At 45.1% G+C, this 10543-nt stretch overlaps 1 protein-coding gene across 4 annotated transcripts in view; it reads left to right on the top strand.

Annotated features, from left to right (window-relative positions):
• Nucleotides 1-10054: 10054 nt before the first annotated feature.
• SPHKAP (SPHK1 interactor, AKAP domain containing) overlaps nucleotides 10055-10543 on the top strand; it is a 123798-nt gene continuing 123309 nt past the window's right edge. For 2 of the 4 annotated variants that reach the window (XM_019533015.1, XM_019533016.1), the window contains exon 1: nucleotides 10323-10382. The gene's annotated coding sequence lies outside the window, so the exon portion shown is untranslated. Of the gene's footprint in view, nucleotides 10150-10239; nucleotides 10383-10543 lie in introns of those variants that run through there. The other 2 variants (XM_019533014.1, XM_019533017.1) reach the window with 2 other exon arrangements.

The raw sequence follows: 10543 nt of genomic DNA on the forward strand, positions 1-10543 counted from the left end.
CCAAGTCCGCCTGCCACGACTTTGCTGTTATTAGGTTCAGTGAATTCCCTGGCGCGCGCATGTCCAAAAGCGGTACCTCCTGTCCAGTCCGGTCTGGGGTCTGTGAGGGCTCCTACCTCCCCTACACCCTTGCCCAGGCCTCCGGTATGAGTCGAAAGGGGTGCCCCCCTCTCCTCAGCTGAGGTGGGGTAGTCCCTCGAAAGAAAATTGTCCTGTTAACGACATGCGAACCGCTCTGCCAGCTCCCCGCCGGGGCTGGCTCAGGTCTCTTGGTGAGTCCCGTCCGCCTCCTGCCGGAGGCCTGTGTTCCCCGATTGGGGTTCCCTCTGTGCGGCCAGAGCACGCCACTCCTACCTGGGCTCTGTTTCTGCCCAGTACCACACGGGCCGGCCCGCCTCCACCGCTTCCGGCTACGGGCCGCGCTGCTTGGGGCTGGGATGGGGAGCTCCCCCACCCCAGCCTTCACAATCTGGTCAACGGCCCCCAGGGCCCTCCGTCCCTCATGTCCTGCCCCTGCAGGGCCCTACCCGGCTCCAGAAGACCCTCGCCGGGTGCCGATCTGCCGTCCTCCGTCATGCCGCTTCCCCGCCGGGAAGCGCCTCCTCCTCCACTGGCTCTTCCGGTCCCCCCCGAAGCTCTGCGCCGGCACCGCTTTTGAGCCGCCCTGCTCCTTGCCGCACCTGGGGAAGTTAATTAAGGCGCGTGCCGCCAAGCCCCACGTGGGGTTCGCCTCACGGGCTCTTGTCCCGGCTGCCGCCGCGCCACCATTCTCGCGCCTCGCGTTCCCGCGCTGCCGGCCCTGGCCAGGCGTGCTCCGACCGGCCTGGTCAGCACTGGGGCTCTCTGGGGTCGGGGCTCTTCCACAATATGTAGTGTATGACAACATGCAAAAATGTTTCCTTTTCCATATGATCATTTTAACAAAAAGAAACAGAATGGGTGGCTATGGATTAGAATAATTGTTTTTCATCTTTGTAAATCACAGTTCAGTTTAGACCCTAAGCTTTGATTTGAATATGAAAATAGTAACTAATAACAGACTCACACTTCTGGTATCAGCAGTTGAGCACAAGTGGCAGCCCTAACCCAATACTAACGAATGGCTAGAATTTTAAGTGTGATATCAGGAGCAGAGATTTGGAAAGAGAAACACTTGTCTTGGTATGCCTGAAAAAAATGGACAGTTATAAAATATTAATTCAATTTTATTGGAAGAAAATAGTGTCTCACTGCCTTACTAAATTATCCACACATAAAAAAACAAATATTGATACAAAAGCTACAATTTCACAATACTCCATATGCTTGAACTGTTTTTAGCTGCATGGTTTCACTAATGCAAAAAGGCTTTGTAGCTCTGTTCTACTTTTAAGAATAAGTTTTTCAAAAGTATGTCTCTTAATTAAAATGGTAAATCTGTTTTTGTTTTAGGTTGATCCTTTGGATAATACTCTCCCATTAATGAGTGTTTAGGATAATTTAAGGCATAAGTATCTTTTCCAATATTGATTAGGCAAGGAGAGACATAAGTTCATGTCTAGTGCAAAACTAACACAGTTGTTCAAACAAAATAATCCCTGTTATAGAAATACATCTATATGATTTGCCCCATTACCTAGCCGAGTGATTTATGAACATGAATGATAGTACTGTTACACTATTGTAAAATAGAGCACACTAGTTGTTAGATCCAGTGAATCCAATATTAACCAGCCTGAGGACTGAATCCCCTCAGACACTAATATACAAGAGGAGTATAACTCAATTGGAGTGTCTTCTCACATTTATACCAGCATATCAGTTACTTTGCCGTTATTAGCAATCATCTTTTTCAATTACATCAAAAATATCATTAAAAAAAAGTGGTTCCTAAAATGGCAAAACATTGAGCCTGAATGTATATATTTGATTTTTGTAAATTCACCCAGGGATTGGAGGATCTCATTTTAATGCAAATTAATAAATATAAGCATAAGTATGCATAGATAAAATGAAAGAGAAATGCATATATATTTACATATCATGGACATGATAATGATCAATACGTATTAAATTGCGGGGCCATTTACTCCACTGCAATCTGTGCAATTAACCAAACTGATCATTCAATTTTGGCTCTACCCAATAAGACGTCTTTGCCTAATCACTTTCCTCTGAAGCTATTTGCAATGGCTATTGTCAGCAACAAGTTAATGGACTATATGGACCTCTAATCTGTTCCAGTAGGGGCTATCATACAGTTAGTAACATGAGTAGGATGGAAAACATTCTAATTACTGTTCATGAATATGCAGCATACTAATTGCAAACCAAACCCACAACCCAGTGTTGCTGAAAAGACTTCCACTGACTTGTGAATTTTGAATTAAACCCCAGAAATTATCTAAAATACTGTTAGCAAAATTCTACATTTAGACACGTCAAAACTAAAATTAAAAACTTGCCCAATAAAGTTAAGTTAGCTAGTAGAATTCCACTAGCGAAGTACATTTGATATTGGGAAAACATGCATGTCTGGTTACAGAACTCAACAAATCTAAATTAAGCAAAATGAAATTATGCAACCTTATCAATAAAGTCAATCAGCTTGTTCCCATTATTTCTTGTCCTCCCCTGGGGGGCCTTGGTGAACAGATGCTTCCCCAAACCCTGGTGTATGTCCCTGATATACTTATAGGCTGCAACCAAGTCCCCCCTGAGTCTTCTCTTCTCCAAGCTGAACAATCCCAGTTCCCTCAGCGTCTCCTCATATGCCTTGGTCTCCAGGTCTCTAATTGTGCGTGGCCCTCCTCTGGATTCTTTTAAGCTTCTCCACATCCTTCCTAAAGAGCGGTGCCCGAAACTGGATGAAATACTCCAGTTGCTGTCTCACCAAGACCGAGTAAAATGGGAGGATGACAGACATCCTTTGCCTTGCTTGAGATGTCTCAGTGGATGCATGCCAGTGTTTGGTTAGCTCTGCCAGCTACGGCATCACATTGGTGCCTCATGTTCATTTTGTTGTCAATCATGACACCCAGATCTCATTCAGTTGTGGTGCTGGCAAGCAGAACACTGCCAAACCTGTAAGTGCGTTGTGGTTTATTTCTCCCCAAATGGAACACTTTACATTTCTCTGCATTAAATGACATCAGGTTGGGGTCTGCCCACTTCACAAGTTTGTCCAAATTCAGGTTCTCCTGTATTGCCAGCCCATCTTCGAGCATGACAACACTCCCCAGTTTGGTATCGTCAGTGAACTTTGCCAAATTGCTTGTAATATCTGAATCCAAATAATTAACGAACATGTTGAAGATCACTGATCTAAGTACTGACCCCTGAGGGATGCCACTGGTCATTCTCCACCATGATGACTCAGTTCCATCAATCAGTACCCCTTTGGGTCCTACCACGGAGCCAGTTATCTAGCCACCAGACAATGAAGTAGCTGAGGCCACATTTTCCCAATTTGACCACAAGGACATCATGGGAGACCAGGTCTAAGGCCTTTTTGAATTTACTGAATACTTAGCAGGTAAAATATACTATGAACCTGGGATGCTCTTCAATTAACTTTTAAATAAGAAACACTTATTTTAGAACCATATAACACCACCTTTGTGAGTTAATATGGAAGGTAATGTTGCAGTTGTATAGAAATGGCTAGATAGGTATCCAGCTGAATGCACACTCAAAATGTTATCACAAAAATACTATTCCAAAGAGCACATAAACATCACTGAGCTGTGGTAGTACCCAAAGGCTCTGATTAAAATTGAGTCCTCATTGTACTGGATTTTGGATAAAATTTTAAATTATATGCAAAAGAGAGAGAGGGAGGGAGAAGAAGATGTGGCCCCTGACTTAAAGATTTGCAGTGCAAGATCTGGAAATATTTATGTATGTGCTTAACTTCACACGCACAAATGCTCCTTTTGAACACTGCTAAGGTCTTGTCTTTGCATATCCTAACTAAGCAAAGAGTTGCCACAGGCTTATCTTTACATAACAGAACATTCCCATTGAATAAACGTGTTCTTAAATTGAGATGCTTTTCTGACAGGAAAAGGGAAGTAAAATAGAAAATGACTTACTAATATTATCAAATATATTTAAATCTTAGAAACTTGGTTTGACCATCAAGTTATGGAACAAACATGGGCTACTCCTTATCTAGATAGGTCTGCTAAAACATGTCAAACTGTACCGGGATAATGTTTGAGTAGAGCTTTCAAAGACAGTTCTTTGCTTAGGAGTGAGCAAGGCTTCTGTATTAAATCAAGTTTTCAGTGTAAACCTTGCTCCCTAGGCCCTTTCAGGAATCACTGGCACATTTTGTGATATAGCAGTCAACCCTATTTGGTGCTATTGTTTCAGTTTCCGCCTGTCGATAGTATTGCAGGAGTTTACTCTGCTAAACCTATTTTTCTAATCAGATGAGCTAGAATTTTTTTAATGAAAGCTTAGATTGTTTTGTATAGACTGGCCAAATCTGCAAGCAAAGTTTAAACTCTCAGAACATGGTGCTATCTGTGCTGATGAATTTCAGTTACTCCCTCCATAACTATGCCCTAGACCAGGGGTTAACAGCATATGGCCCACAGACCAGATCTAGCCTGCAGACCTAGAGAGTTGTGCCTGCCCCCACACGGAGGCCAGAGGGGAGCTGCTGCCACACTCCCCACCCCACTGTAGTGCACTCTCAACTTCTTGCCAGTGGGGAACTACACCAGGGTTAGGAAGTTGCAAACTGCCTTTCTACTGCCCCTGCTTCTCTCTGCTCCCCGTCACCCCCTCCCTGCCTCACAGCTGCAACACTGGTAAAACTGGAAGCTGTCCCAGCCCCAGTGCAGTTCCCCACTGGCTGAAAGCTGAGTCCACACTGGAGCTGGGGACATAGGGGAGGCTGAGAGAAGCAGCATGGGTGCAGCTGCTGGTTGTCTGACTCCTGTGTAGACCCAGGAAAAGCTGCCAGCTGTTGACATGCTGCTGAAGTCATTTGGCCTGTGCTGGACCAGAACCAGATTGTTTGGCCCAAACTTATTAAAGGTTGCCGACCAGTGTCTTAGATTATGACATGCAACATGCAGACTGAGGCAGATAAAGTGGCATAATAATATCCTTCCTGCTGCCAATTCACATCTCAAAGTTAGGGTGACAGGTCTGAATAAAAAAGAAAAGTGGCAGTAATTAGATATGTACTGTTATGTGGGGGAAAGAAGAGATTTTAGCATATCTAATAGCAGTGTCAATTTAGTGGAGCAATGAAGGCAAAGGGACAAAGCCAAACACTCCTACTTCCTTTATAAACAAAGAATATAGATTTCAGAAAGAAAGAGAATTAGCTACCTGCAATATAAAAGAATGAAGGAGTCAATGGTATATTGTGAGGGAATCAATAACAGATTGAAAGAGACTGGCAAAAATCAGGAAGCAAGGCTCAAATGGAGGGAATGAGTGATAACGAATGAGTGATAGAGATAAATCCTGGCAGCCTGACACAGCAAGGGATGAGTGAGAGGTGGAACCAGTGATTGTGCCAAACTGATTCTTGAAGTAGTGTTTTTGCAACTAATAAGAGTATGACAAACTGCTGTCCAATTGAATAAAAAAGGGGGGGCGGGGACTCAAGTGATAGGATAGGAATGAATGTTTAGAACTGGTGTTAAGATGTGATAAAAATCAGAGTGAAGGAGTACAGGTATAATCTCAGCGCAATCTATTGAAGTAGGAAAAGGGTAACTGGCAGTCAGTATGATGGAAAAAATAGCATATAAGAGGACAAATCATCTAATGGAAGACAAATTACTGTTGTCTCATGGAGTGAAAATGAAAGAAAGAGTGAGTGTAAGCAGCACAGCCCCCTCTAATCTGCCTCTTCTCCCTGGTCTATGAGAGCTTTTCTGCTTCCAACTCTGCTGCTGGCTCACTAGAGCAGGGAATATGAAATGAAGAGACCTGGCTGAGGAATTTCTGGGGCTCCTGGACTTCAGATCAATATGTGGTAGCACAGCAACACCACCTCTCTGACAGGATAAGGGGTGGTCCAACGGGACTTCCCCTCCCCAATGTCCACTGCTGTTTGTTGTTCCGGAGTCCAGAAGCACTTAATGTGAAGACCGTTGTTAAAAAGTTATAACTGAGAAGTTGAAGAATAAGAGGAGTAGAAATGTGACAGAGATGCAAGAAAAGAGAGAGCATGGTTAACACAAAGAGACCAAAGAAAGGAACCCACATTTATTTTAGAAGAAGTGAGTATTATGGAAGGCTTAGAGAGACATATGTAATGGTCAAAAAGAAAGTGTGCATAGCCTTAGGTAAGTAATGGAAGGGAGTACGGGAATGTTTAGGAAAGAGTATATCAAGGAAGAAAAGGATCGATTATAAGACACTTAAAACAAAAACAGAGATATGATGCCAAGTCAGGTAAGGAAGATTTAAGGAGGTATTTGAGAAGGATGGATGAAGGAAGAAGCAGCCATCCAGGAGGTGGGTAGGATGATACCAAAGGCTGAGGAGGTGATCTACAAGGTAAGACATGGTAATTGTTGGAGGACTGTTAAAAAGAAACTGAGGCAAGGAGAGACAGTGAATTTGAGTGAATTAGAAGCAGACAATGTCACAAGCAGATCTAAGATTTTGAAAAGGGTAATGCAGATGGTGTGGTACATTATCACATACAACAAAACACATATTTTTATCAAGTTAAAAAGAAACTACAAGCTTTCTTAATAAGATAGTGACCTAGAACTACATTACTCAATTTCAAATCAGAGCAAAAACAAATATTAAATCTATTGGACTGTGCATTAATTTGCTATATCACATATTGGGTGCATCTACACCTTGCCACACAGTGATGTTGCTTCAGTTCAGTGGTTTAGTACAGGCAGTTACTGCGCCCTGCACATGGTTAGATTTCGCCTATAACCAGGGAGTGCACCACTACGGCGACGTGTAGACCCGCGTGATTGCTATGTTGCCATAGCACACCGTATGGCAATGTAGTGCGTCACTACATCACCGTAGTGATGTGGAGACCTCCCCATTATGCATTAAAAAAACCAAGATAAACAAAAATAATCAAAATACATCGTTTCATTATTCCTAGGATCATAAGAATTAAATGGACATATCTCTGAACCCTGGCACATATTATGCTTAAGATATGATTAACTAGTTAATTACATCATTACCCGGTCCACCCAGTGGCAGACGGATGGGGGGGGCCACTGGCCAGGCCCTTCAGAGTTCTTATGTGCAATGTGACTAAGTGTTACTACAAGAAGGACCGGGGGGAAGAGGGGCGCAGGGGGGCGCAAATACAAGCATAGGCTCCCAGACACTGGAAACCGACAGTACATCACTGGTCACACCTTAATACAAATAATGATTGTATTAATACAATGAATGACTCCACTCTGGTTGGCAGCGTCAGCTTACAGATAGAACAAACCACGGCAAAGTGGACTGGATCAAGTTGTGTGATGACCAGTGTCAGAGAAGGAAAGAATCTGCTGCTTGGATTCAGAACATTGCTAGCACATGGGTGTGCCCTACCTGTGGGTGGAACAGTCACTCGTGTATTGGACTCAGCAGCCAAAGAACTCATTGGCACATACACCATGCTCTGTAAAGAATGATGGTGCCAATTAATTGACCTGGCCACACCTTAATACAATTAATGCTATGATAAGGTAAGAAATAAGCCACAAAGTTACTACACAAAAACTACGTATAACTTTGTAGCTGGTTCCTATCACACCATTAATTGATGTGTGGCCAAGGCTTGGGCTTCCAGCTGCAGGGTACACACCATGACTGGGAGCCCAGAGCAGCTGACAGAGGAGTGCATGCTGCACCCCTGTGATTGGGAGCCCAGATCAACTGGAGGCTCCCACCTGCAGGAACACACGGTTCATGCTGCAGCTGGGAGCCCCATCAGCTAGGGAGCTCCCAGCTGCAACAGCACACCCTTAAACTGGGAGCCCCATCAGCTGATGGGGTCCTACCCCAGAAGCCTGCTACTTGCCAGTGGAAGGGGGTGGGGATTGTAATCCCAGGCTCCCCCTGTACCAGCAATAATAACGTTGGATCCCACAATCATGCCTCCTGCCATGCATGTGTCCATTAGATTCCCTCACACCTTCAATTGCATGTCTGCCAAGGGCCCCTTTTCCAGATTCATAAAATAAAATCTAGCCTACTTGAGCATCTTGACAGTGCATTCAATGGTTCACTGAATGCTATGTCCACATGAGTTAATGTTTTTAGGTAAACTTGAAATAGGAGCTACATTAGCAGGTAACAGACAGCAAAATTGCAGAAAAAGGATGGTTTGATTAGCTGACCATCAAGACTATTAAAAAGAAGAGAGGGTTGTTAATACCTGTGGAATGGAGCATTTAGAAGGAATCAGATAGATTATAATGAGCCATGAAGTGACTGACTCCACAATTGCTGCCTGAATAGAAATCCTGCTGCCACTGCCAAGCAGTTAGGTTTAAACTTTCAGTAGAGCAGGAATTAAAGGGGAAGGGTGCAACTGCACCACTGCACTCTCCCCTGCCCCCCCGATCTATCTCTGGACACTGTGTGCAAAGTCAAGAGAGGCATGAAAGAATATGACTCTAGGACTTGCAGGAACTCAGAAGAAGCATGTGAAGAACTGCTCTAGGAAAAGACTTTGAGAGAAGGTAGGAGGCTGTGAAGATCAAGTGTTGAAAACAGTGTGGATAGAAGCAGAATGTCACTAAAACCTTTCCGATCCTGCCCAATTTTGGATCCATGAAAATTAAACCACCTCAGTAAAGGCCTCCACCAGCTCCTGTTGCACCAAAGACACTCCAGAACCAGATCCTTAGTACTGCAGGCACCCGGCTCATTCTGGATCCAGCCAGCTTGGGTCTGAAGGTGCCATGGTCCCATGCTAAAATGGATGGCAAATCTAATCATGCCTATAGTAGCAAATTATTTAACTTTGGTGCACGAGTACCCTAAACCCTGATTCAACAGACTCAGTATTATCAAAGCCAACTATGAAAACTCCCTAGAAAATAAACAAAAAAAGTTACAATACCAAAGAAAAAAAAGGCCAATCCCCTAAAATTGGCTTAGAAGCATGAGATTTAACCCCCACAAAATAAAGGGTTTGGTTCTGTTGGAGTCTTATTTTTGACCTTTTTAAACTTTACATTTTTAAAATTTCTCCTTAGCCATGACAGCTTGAAATATTCTCCTTAAAAAAGATGTTCACTTAAAAGACATGATTCCAGGACCTAGGGCCCTAAGATGATACACAAAATACCCAGAGATCTGCAATAAAGCAAGGACAGCTGGACTAACATGAATCCTGTTGCAATCATCCAATGTTTAGCCATTAGTCTCTAGGAGTAGGAACATGAACAGCACAAAAGAAATCCTGACCTCTAGTGCAGTGATCCTTTTATGTCAGAAAGATCTGTGAGCAATATGCTATCAGTAAACACAACATAACCCAGCTCTGTTGTCTTGATCTAATTCCATCTCATAATACTGAAATTTGGCAGTTGAACCAGCTTTAATTGATTGCCTTGAAATTTTTAAAGCAAAAGGATTTATTCCCTCATTTAGGTTTTTTAACTGCTCATATGGCAGAACATACCAGTACCCACATTTTTAACAGAGACTCTAAATGATCGTTCTGGGACTATTTTTACATAGTAGAATTCAGAAAAATGGCCCACAATTATTGGATCCACCAATATCCTAGTGCTCTTGAATTGGATTACTGCAGCCACATAGTACATGTTGACTGTTGAGAGAAGTTGGGCGATAAGGGTTCAGTAAAAGGGGATCCAGCAGGACCTGGCCAATGCTTCTCAAGCAGGATGCTATGGTAGCCTGGGGGTCTTGAGATCCTGCAAGGTCACTGTGGGGTGCTGCGCACCATTAGCGCTGTTAAGTGTGCAGACGTGAGTCACAAGATGTGGGAATCCAGAGCAGTCGCCTAACGAGAGGTAGGGTGAGCAGGGCACCAACTCTGGGCACCAAAACTGCCCTCTTGAGAGTCTGGCACTGCACTGCGCCTGAGACACGCTTTGTGGCGCAGCACTGCCCTGCCCTGCCCTGCCTGTCTGGAGGCACAGGGCGCCTGGAGCAAGCAGGTGCAACCCCGTGCCTAAGATAAAGGTATGGGAGGAGTGAACGGGGCACCAGGGGCAGTGCCGGGCAGTCCAGCCACGGGGATGCTGCCGCCTGAGCAGAGCGGGCTGACGCTGCTACAGCAGCAGCCGCCGCCGCAGCGGCCGCGGGCGAAGAACGCGGCAGGGGCTGGCTCGGCCCGCGGGCAGCTGCTTCCCGCCAAGCAGCAGCAGCAGCACCCGGGGGCCGGCTGCTCCGAGAGCACCTCCCGGGGGCTGCAGGTCAGCGGCGGGCGCGGGGCGCGGGGAGGCGCGAGCGGCGCGGAGCCGAGGGCAGGGCAGGGCAGGGCGGCTCTGGGGAGGCGGGGGAGTAGCCGCGCTGCCCTGGACTCGGCTGCGGCGGTGGCGCGATGGCCGGCAGCGCCCTGCTCACGGTGCCCAGG

The sequence above is a fragment of the Crocodylus porosus genome, unplaced genomic scaffold (genome assembly GCF_001723895.1).
Source record: "Crocodylus porosus isolate Cpor-Errol unplaced genomic scaffold, CroPor_comp1, whole genome shotgun sequence".
Lineage (NCBI taxonomy): Eukaryota > Metazoa > Chordata > Crocodylia > Crocodylidae > Crocodylus > Crocodylus porosus.